Source organism: Polypterus senegalus, chromosome 7 (genome assembly GCF_016835505.1).
Source record: "Polypterus senegalus isolate Bchr_013 chromosome 7, ASM1683550v1, whole genome shotgun sequence".
In the NCBI taxonomy this organism is placed as follows: Eukaryota; Metazoa; Chordata; class Cladistia; order Polypteriformes; family Polypteridae; genus Polypterus; species Polypterus senegalus.
The window spans coordinates 47503355-47513098 of record NC_053160.1 but is presented as its reverse complement, the minus strand read 5'-3'; the positions used below and the strand labels follow the sequence as shown (position 1 = coordinate 47513098).

The 9744-nt window shown below is 35.9% G+C and overlaps 1 protein-coding gene across 3 annotated transcripts in view; it reads left to right on the top strand.

Moving 5' to 3' along the window:
- Positions 1-7124: 7124 nt before the first annotated feature.
- Positions 7125-9744, top strand: part of smarca2 (SWI/SNF related, matrix associated, actin dependent regulator of chromatin, subfamily a, member 2) — a 151822-nt gene continuing 149202 nt past the window's right edge. For 2 of the 3 annotated variants that reach the window (XM_039758580.1, XM_039758578.1), the window contains exon 1: positions 7125-7224. The gene's annotated coding sequence lies outside the window, so the exon portion shown is untranslated. Of the gene's footprint in view, positions 7225-7870; positions 7970-9744 lie in introns of those variants that run through there. The other variant, XM_039758579.1, reaches the window with a different exon arrangement.

Below are 9744 nucleotides of genomic sequence, written 5' to 3'. Positions count from 1 at the left end.
CAATTATACTTGTTCCAGTATCATTTTACTGTATAGTTCATGTTCAAAGTTATTAATAAGAAATATACAGGTTTGTTTATACCAAAAATAGTTTTATTTGGTAAAAACAATACAAACCAAAAGATTAGTATTCAAAAGCTGAAATGTACAACAGTTGTACAAAAACACTGTTTCTTTGGCTGTGCGAGAATGCCATGACCAATGTATAACTAAATATGAGCACAAAGTACTCCTTGGATAGAGTATTTTATTATAAAATACATGTATTTATATTTATGTAATTGTATATATTATAGAACAAATGTTTAATATTAGTAAAATATAAAGTGCAAAAATTGCTGTAATTGGCACCTTCTTTCATAATTTTTTTTTTTTTTATTTTCAAACGGGCAAATTCAGCAACTGCATTGTATTGTATTTGGGTGTTTTATTTATTTCTATTGAGAAATGTTATGATAATACTAATGAACAGCAATGCTGAAAGTAGTTGACCCGTAATGAAAGTCAGAACATTTTTTTTTCCAAATACGTAAACGTACCTACTGTATACCAGACAACTTAATAGTACATTTACTGACTTGTGACGGTAGTTAGTGAGCATAGTTTGATAAAAGATTAAAAGAGAATACAAGGAAAAACACAAAATGGAGTAACGTTCGTCTGTGTGATTTAAGTGTTTTAAATGAATATCTGAATATTTCTTGGGTGTGTTTGTTTTTTTTTTTTTTTTTATTTCACTAACCTTTTGATCTTAACCGGCAACAATAACTCAAACCCACAACCTGTTGCTTCTTTGAAAATCACGACATATTAATTACATATTAATTTCCTGTGAGGACTCAAAATAACTATTTTGACTTCTACCTAAATGACTGAAATTAGTATATTGCACATCTCACAAGATTCAATAAATTAATCATGATCGAGTTACAGTATGTTCAATAGTGAAACATAAAACAATACATGTAATATAAAGTAAATAAATTTTTGTAAATGTAACAACCTACCATTTCCCTTTTTTTTTTTAGTATACTCCCTGCATGGAGTTTGCATGCGGGTCAGTGTGGACTTACTCCCACAGTTCAAAGACATGCTGGTTAGCTAAACAGGTATGGCTAAACTGTTCCTGAAACGAGTGTGTGTGTTTACCCTGTGGTGGACTGGCTCCATAGCCTGGGATTGTTCTTGTCTTTGCCTTGCTTGCTTGGATAAGCACCAGTTGCCCCACAACCCTGCAGGTGTGAATGATACATGGATTAATGGATATTAAATAATTTTGATCGGTATTTGTGAAAGTTTTTGTGATTTCATCATTTTAAACATGTTATTGTGAGATTTAGTTTATATTGCAAATGTACACTACTAACAGGGGTTGTGCTATGTATATGTAGTAGTACAGTTGAGACTCTAAAAATCCAATTATTTTTTAATGGTTCATCTGGGCCCCTCCAAGCCTAACTGTCACACTCCAACCATGGCTATAAACACATTGATGTACTTTTTGTACTGAGACTAAGCGCTGCTTTTAGGAAAACTGAAAAACTAAAGGGCACCTTCACCATGAAAAGTGAGGGAACCATTGAGAGGTAAAAAGGAGACACTACTAGGAAAAGGGAATAAAGGGTAGCTTGTTCTACCCTTCTATGAACTCAGAGTCCTCATATCAGCTCCTAGAATTTTCAAATCAAGCAACTATTCGGTTGATGTTTCTGCCGGGTTCTGGTGTAAATGTACATTTATTAGTGGGGTTGTTGTATCAGCTTTGTGTTGGTTTCTGTGTGTTGTCGCTTTCTTTCTTGTGGAATTTTTTTTTAAGTCTGAGTTTCCTGAAGAATTCTTCCATATCACTGCTGAGTCTGATTTTGTAAATGGGCTTTGCAGGGCATAATGATTGTCCCTTTGTACGGTAAGTACTGAAATCTCTGTTTCATTTGGAGTGTATGAGGAGAGATTAACAATACAGGTCTGCTGCTCTTTGTTTTTTTGCCATTAACTGTCTAGCTTTCTCTCGCAGTATATGCAGATTTTTCTTTTTGTTAACAAGGATACTAAAACACTGATTCATGCTTTCATCACTACCCATCTGGACTACTGAAATGCATTGTTTTATGGCCTCCTGACTAAGTATATCAATAGATTACAATATGTGCAGAATTCTGCTGCTCGTCTACTTACACACACGAAATCATCTGCTCACATCACTCCCGTCCTTTATGATTTGCATTGGTTACCAGTCTTTTCAAGAATCAAATATAAAATTATTCTTCTCACCTTTAAATCCCTTCATGGTTTAGCCCCTCATTATCTGTCTGAGCTGCTGCTTCCTTACATTCCTGCTCATGCTTTAAGATCATCGGATGCTAACTTACTCACTGTACCTAAATACAGGTTAGTAACTATGGATGGCAGAGGTTTCAGGGTGATAACCCCTAAAATTTGGAATGCTCTTCCTCTCAGGCTTTGCAAGGAAAAATCTATTATTCATTTCAAAATCCTGTTAAAAACACATCTCTTCAATGAGTATTATTCATTTTCTTGTATGTAATTTCTAATGTCTTGTTAATGTGTATATTGAATTGTAAAGTGTCCTTGAGTGTATGAAAGCGCTACATAAATAAAACATTATTATTAATAAGGAGGTTCTGGATACTTTTGTAATATAGATGTAGCTCCTTTACCATATTTTGCATGTTATTTCCAATGAGCAGGATGAGGTCTTGGATCTCTTCTTTTCTATGTTATAAAAAATTTTGATTAGGTAGTTTCTTAGTCTTGTAGATGTCCTAGTACGATGTTCCTTAGCAAACTGTGTATTATAAGAGTGTATGGTTAGATTCCTTATCAAGATCCCTTTCAGGATAAGATTTTCCTTTTTGCATTTCATTAAGAAGAAGATATCACTGTCCAGGTGTGCCCGTTTCTTCCACCAGGTCTTCAGTTCCATGTAGTAGTTGTACATTTGGGTGTCTTGTATGTTTGTAGTGGTAGGGTGTTGTACCGCGTTAGCCACTGTGGATGCAATGAAAAGTCAAGCAAAATAACACCTTTTATTGTTTAACTAAAAAGTTTACAATATGCAAGCTTCGAGGCAACTCATGCCCATTCTTCAGGCAGTTTGTAATAGATACTGTATTGCAGTTCCCTGTGTTTAGATAGACACTAGGACAGAGACAGCACTGGAAAACCTTTAAGTGGGTCACCTTCTTTGTAAAAAAATTTACAAATCTCTTTAGCCTAAGATTCATTTAGCTGCTGAATTTTAGGAGAGGAGAACAATGTATAGTAAAGATCTTTTGATAAGGTAAGTGTCCAACAAAGTCTTTTGAAGATTTGGATGAGTTTTCCTTACAATGTTTAACTTCCCATTCCTTTCTCTTTCCTGTGGCTTCTGGAGGTTGGTATGAAGCTAACACATGTGCAAGCTGAAAAAGTGCAACAGACATGAGCAGAACACAAAATCCTTAACTGTAACCCGGTTAAGGGTTTGCACGGCCAAATAACTTGGTTACACATGGAGTACTCTAAACCTATATCTGTTAACAAGGTTCCTCAGAGAACAATAATTCAGTTTCTCTAAGTGGAATATGTGTTTACATGGTATTTTAGAAGGCATATTTCTGTAAATAGCCAAGTTATTAAAGTGCATGCAACCACACTTATATGTGGTTGGTTAACTGTGGTTCCCCGTTTTAATCCTGAATACTGGAAACATATCAGGGTCTCACATCACATTAGGATCAGCAGTTACAGCGAAGTCTGCAAGTTCCTCACAGAAACTGCGTGCAAACTCATTAGTAACAGCCTAATCTTAGAGTCTGGCCAGATCCATCCTCATTCCCCTAGTAGGTGGGAGCCTATTGGACCTAAGCTTTATCTTCAGAGTAGAAACAAGTCTGGTCAGAATTCACAAACTGGGCACTTCTGTAGACCCTGCAATTCTGTTGGAGCCTCCAGTGTCTGCCCACAAGAATGTGATCATCTCCTTCACCGCACCTATAGTATTGGAGTACCAAGTCCAACTCAGGGCACTGAAACCAGGATCCAGCAATCCACAGCCCCTGGCCTTTTGCAAAGTCAAGGAACATGGAGCCACTTTCACCATGGTCACCAGACCCAAGGAGACCAACAAAATCCTCATAGCCAGCCCTTTCAGTGTCAGTGGTCACACTGAAGTCACCCATGACTAGAGGAGTGTCGCCTCACGGAAACCAATTAACCATAGAGTGAAGATGCATATACAATTGTCTCTCACAAAGACATCATTCATTGCAACTGGATCTGGCTAGTCCCAGGTCTGTGCACCTCAAAGAGTGCCGCCACTGAAATGCAGAGTTTACGAAATCTGTCCTGGGTATGATGTTAAACTGCATCTGGCCTTGCAAGTTGTCCACCAACTTGCAGGGAAAACTTGGTGGCAGGATTGGCACTCCAGCCTCCGTAAAAACTTTACACAGCTCCAAAATGCTAGACACTACTCCTTTCTGCTTGCCGTGGTAGTAGTTCTGTTGCATCTGCCCCAAGGAAGGCTCCTTGAATTATGAAGTGTTTGGGGGAAAGCCCGTGAGAGAGTCAAAACCACCAGAGAGCCAATGAGGTCAGGCTTGTTGTGGATCGGAACTGGTGTGGTGCTGAGACATCACCCACTGCACGGCAGCATGTGGGTCCCAATTGAGGCAGCCCATCCGGGTAGGTGCGTGGAATGTCCTATCTCTTCGGTATGATGATCATCTTCTTATGCTGTCGGAGGAGCCTCATAAACTTCCGTAAACAATTTGTGAAATTAGTGAAAATTACACAAGACCCCTGATCATACAATGTAGCCATCATGTGTACCCTTGTTAATTTAAGGTATCATTTTTTTATGTTTTAAAGCTGGTATTCTGTTTTTAAAATAGAACTACCATAAATCAACTAACCTACCCATTATGTTATAGATTTTTTTTTACTTGCTAAAATGCTAAGTCAAATTTCTATTCATTTACCTAATATCTGTATTAAGCTGCTAGTTTTTTGGCATCATTTATTAAACAAGAAAGGGGTCATTTACAGCTTTGGCTAATGCAGCAAAAATGATAAGAGCTGGTCATGTAGCAGTCATCATTTTTTCTACTCAATGCTGATTTCAGTTCCATGGCCACTGGTATCTTTCCTAACCCACTGTAGTGTAAAAGAAGAATAAAAAAACCTGATAAAGAGAGAAGACAGATGTGAGGCAGAGTATATGAATGTGACAAACAGAGAGATGTTTGTAAAGAAAATGTGGTGGGAGTTGTTTGTTGATTTATATTGGCCTACGTTGGGTATATGAAGTGTTACTCTTGGCCCTCAATAAAATTGAGTTTAACACCTCTGCACTGCAGTAAAGGAAGTAAAGGAATATTTGAAACACAGCTAAAAAATGTAGTTACTTGCGACACCGTTAAACAATAGGCAATTTACAAATACACAGATAACACTTTTAAGTATTCATACAAGTTAGATTTTCCTAATTTCAAAGAAAGCAACTAATTAACATACAGAAAACAAAGATTCTCAGAACAGAGAAGATACAGGATGTTTAGCTTATTAGTCAAAAATGTCATCTGTCCATTTTCAAAACCACTTTTTGAATTAAGATCCTGTGCTCCAAATGGAAAACCAAAAGAAATTTAACCAATTGTATCATAAATGTTGAATAAAGGTCTCAGACAAATAAATAAATGTTAAGAACAATTGTTAATATTACCCTGAAAACAAGATGGGAATCAACCCTGGATGAGATGTTAAATCTTTTGGAATGCACACTTACACACACACCCTCACAAAGCTAATTTATGATGAACAATTAACTTAGCATGCATGTGTTTGGGAAGAGAGTGGATACCAGAATATACCAAGAAACACCAAAGCATTCCTAGTCCAGAAATCAGAGGATTCTTGGGTTGTGAGACACTACTGCTAATCACTGTGCAAATAAGCTGCCCCTATACAAATGCACCAATGAAAAACAGGACATACAAATTGTTAACTTTTAATTTGATGGAGAAATACATGTACATTCATGTAACAATTTTCACTCATTGTGTGACTGTTAAATCATTTAACTGATCTGTGCTAAAACTGTGAAAGATATTTCTGAAGAATTGTGTAGTAATGCATTAACATTAGCAAATGCTTTAGAAGGATATTGAACAGAAAACGTATTACAAGGGGGAAAAACTGCATACCACAGTAAAGATAATTTTCTCTTCAAGACAAGTACTGTTTATTCCAAAATGGCATTACCTGAAAGATTATTCCAAAGCCTTTACTGTACGGTAAGGTTAAAAAAAAAATACAAACCTTTTCGTTGAAGAGAAAAAAAAACACAGTAAATAAAATGCTAACCTACATAAATTGCTCGGCATTTTATGTGATCTTTATCAGTTATAGAAACTTAAAATTGGGGATCCCCAACATTTACATGCACCCTACACAATAATAATTTACGGGACTAAGTTGTTTTTTTGGTGTATTGAAAATCGAAAGGGGAATCTTTACTAAGGCTGACTTGTTTCTTTTTTAAAAAAGCAAAAAAGAAGTTTATGTCATTGTTTACAAAGTGCAGCGTTAAGCGGTTGAACACGAACTCAATCATGCTAAAAATCACACAATTAAAAAAAAAAACTACTTTAAAATGCGAAAGGAAAGCTTCTAGGAAAGGTGGGCTTATGTGGCAAAATTACTACCATATGGAGAAGGCACGTACGTATTTTAACTAAAAATACTACTTCGCCTTAAATACTGCAAACACATTGGTTTTTATTAACACTATTGTTCACACTCAAATTCTGTTGTTACCAATTCCAGAAAAAAATGGTATCTTATTCCAACTACTTTTATCTTTGCATTAAACCCTCACTAGTCGTAAAACTCGACTATATCTGCGTTTTATCTTACAGTACACTAACGTATGTTCCAGTATCTTCTCTGCAGTGCTATGGAGAAATTGCAGGGCTGTGAAGGAGAATACATCAGACGAACAGTACAATGCACCAATCACTCGTTAATTCAAGGCGGTACTTCCTCCTCTGTGCACCAATCCGTGGGCCTCCTAACCCCGAAAAAAGAAATCTTTTTTATATCTTTGGTTGTCAGCAAAGCGAATGAGGGGGAGGGGAAATTGTGATGGCTGTCAATGTACTCATATCTATGTATAGATTGCTTTCTTTTTACAGTTTGTAGTTCTGTATATTCATCTGAAAGGTAAATAACAGTTCATCTGCCTTGTTTTTTCCACCTTTATGTTGTGCGCGGACAATTACTTTTTAACCAGGGTTGCATTTATTTGCAGGACAGTTATGATTTATGTCACAGAAGTAGCTTTTTGAACTTAGTATTCCGCATGAAGTTAACAGTTGCGTCGAGTTTATTGTAGGGATTCTATATATGTCGTCGTATTCCACCGATCCCATAGAAGAATGTTGTATTGCTCACATTATTCCGCATGTGAACTTTTCCCCCAGTGCTTTTTAATTCAGATTGTGAGTTGAGAAGGGCTGGGTAGGTAAATGTAACTTACGCAGCGAGTCAGGGGAAGCCATGATCCAATCAGCGGCATTTCCAAAATATAACAAAATAAAAGAAAATCGAAAATGATAGCGAAGAGTGCACTGACATATTTTGCGCTCGTTTTAAAGACACGACAACAGAATTTGTAGATGACAACGCATACGTGGTGTAAGCAATCGCCAGCGGCTTGGTAAAGTTTACGGGCGAAGTTTGCAGTGTGGGAAGTGGAGGCCCTGCGGACGGTGTGTTTTTTATTAAAGAAAAATCAGGAAGTCAGGGAACATACAGACATGTTGTGTATCATCATCATGGCACGGTTAAGATGGGGAAACACGAGCTAGAGTGAAAACGTAACGTGATTGTCAGCGAGCTCCTTGTTAGTACAGCGCTGTTGGTGAAGTCTTTTTGGGTCCAAACGTTATTTCCTTATTTATGTAAGGTAAAACAACATGTGATTAAATATCGCGGAGGGGATGGGAAAGAAAGGGGGATTGAAAGGCCTTAAGACAGATGTAATCAGCGTGTCCTTTACCTGGGGAGCGAGGGTAAAACAAGCATTTTTTTATTGGCGATTACGTGGAAAAGTACAATTCTGGTCATTTATGTCACCGGCTATCTGAAGCCACATGAAAAAGTTAACTCTAATAATCATTATTAGCGGTAAAAAAATTCATTACAGGGCAATAATTTAGGTATTTATTCAGTTATTTATTTAATTTCCAACGTGTTAAGCTGCATGGTTCACAGTCCAATGACTCGGGATAGTGAGTACGATAGAAATCACTGTCCAAAAGCATGATCGGTATTGTTATGCAAATTAGAACACGCTTCTCCCCACAGCGATACAGATGGAGCTGCAGGCCTTTGACCCGAGGTGCAATGAGCCTGTCGCAAAAAAAGTCTTAATTTTTTAGGTCGGAAATACTTGATTTGATTTTCTTTCTTTTTTTAGCAAATTGTCTATACTTATTCTTTTTTCTAAGAAAAATATAGATTTCATTTTGTTCATTTTAAAAGTATAATCAGCCGATTATGGTAAAAACCACTATTATAATTTTTAGCGATAATCATGTTTCTGTCATTTATTGTCAGATTAGTCAAAAATGTAAAGCAGCTTGCATATTTTTGTAGAGGATGTGGGTGCACTACTGTATAACTTCTAAGCCGAAATATTAAATCATGATAATAGACATTATCAATAAAGATCTACTTATGTTTGTACATTATACGTGTATGTAATAGGTATACATTTTAGACAGTATGTTTAAACTCGACTATAAATAATATTTTCGTATGTGACTTAAATTTGTTTAAAGTTATTAAGTCATATTTTGTATTGTGTGTTTTTTGTAGTGTGTGTTAAGTTAGGAGTACAGCATATGTAGTGTTAATGACCTTATATATTATTTTAAGGGTGCTCCCCTTTAAGCAATATTTTAGTGTGTAAATAATGTGTTAGATAAATCAATAGTACATCACTTGCTATGTTTAGTATGTAAATATATATATTTAGGCTATATGTTACTGTATGTTGGGTCTTATTTGTAAACTATGTTTGTATTAAAACTTCAATTAGGTGTATGTAATATTTTCACCAGTATATGAATTTTATGGTTAAGCATATTTAGGTCTTCAAGTATTTAATCTGTAATGAAGTGTTGGTGCATGTGAGTATGTATGTATGTGTGTGTGTGTATATATATATATATACATATATACATACATATATATATATATATATATATATATGAGTACACAAGTTATTAGGAGTATATATTTTAGACTGTATATGAAATCTGCAATAATTCGTTCATCCAACCATCCATTTTCTGAGATCCTGAAGGGCTACATCAATGCACATTTGGAAGAGGGGAAAAAAGGTGGTTAGATACACAACCTTGACACATTTAATAAAGGCCATATACATTAGCAGATTGTATCTCCAACATTTTTTTCTGTTTTTAGAATGGGAAGAACTTTTTTGTTTCTGTTTTCTGAGATAATCCAGGAAATGCTCGCAGGAACCCTGAAGTTAACCCAACAGCTTTAGTCACAAGTTAGGACTCTTCAATATATGTAAAATATTAGAAACTTTATATTAATGCAGAGTTTCGCTTTATTAGTATAAATAATGCTAAATGTAAACCATTACTCAAGCACTGTAGTAAGTACAGTTGTAAAGGTTCTCATTGCTGTCACACAGCTCCAGAGTCA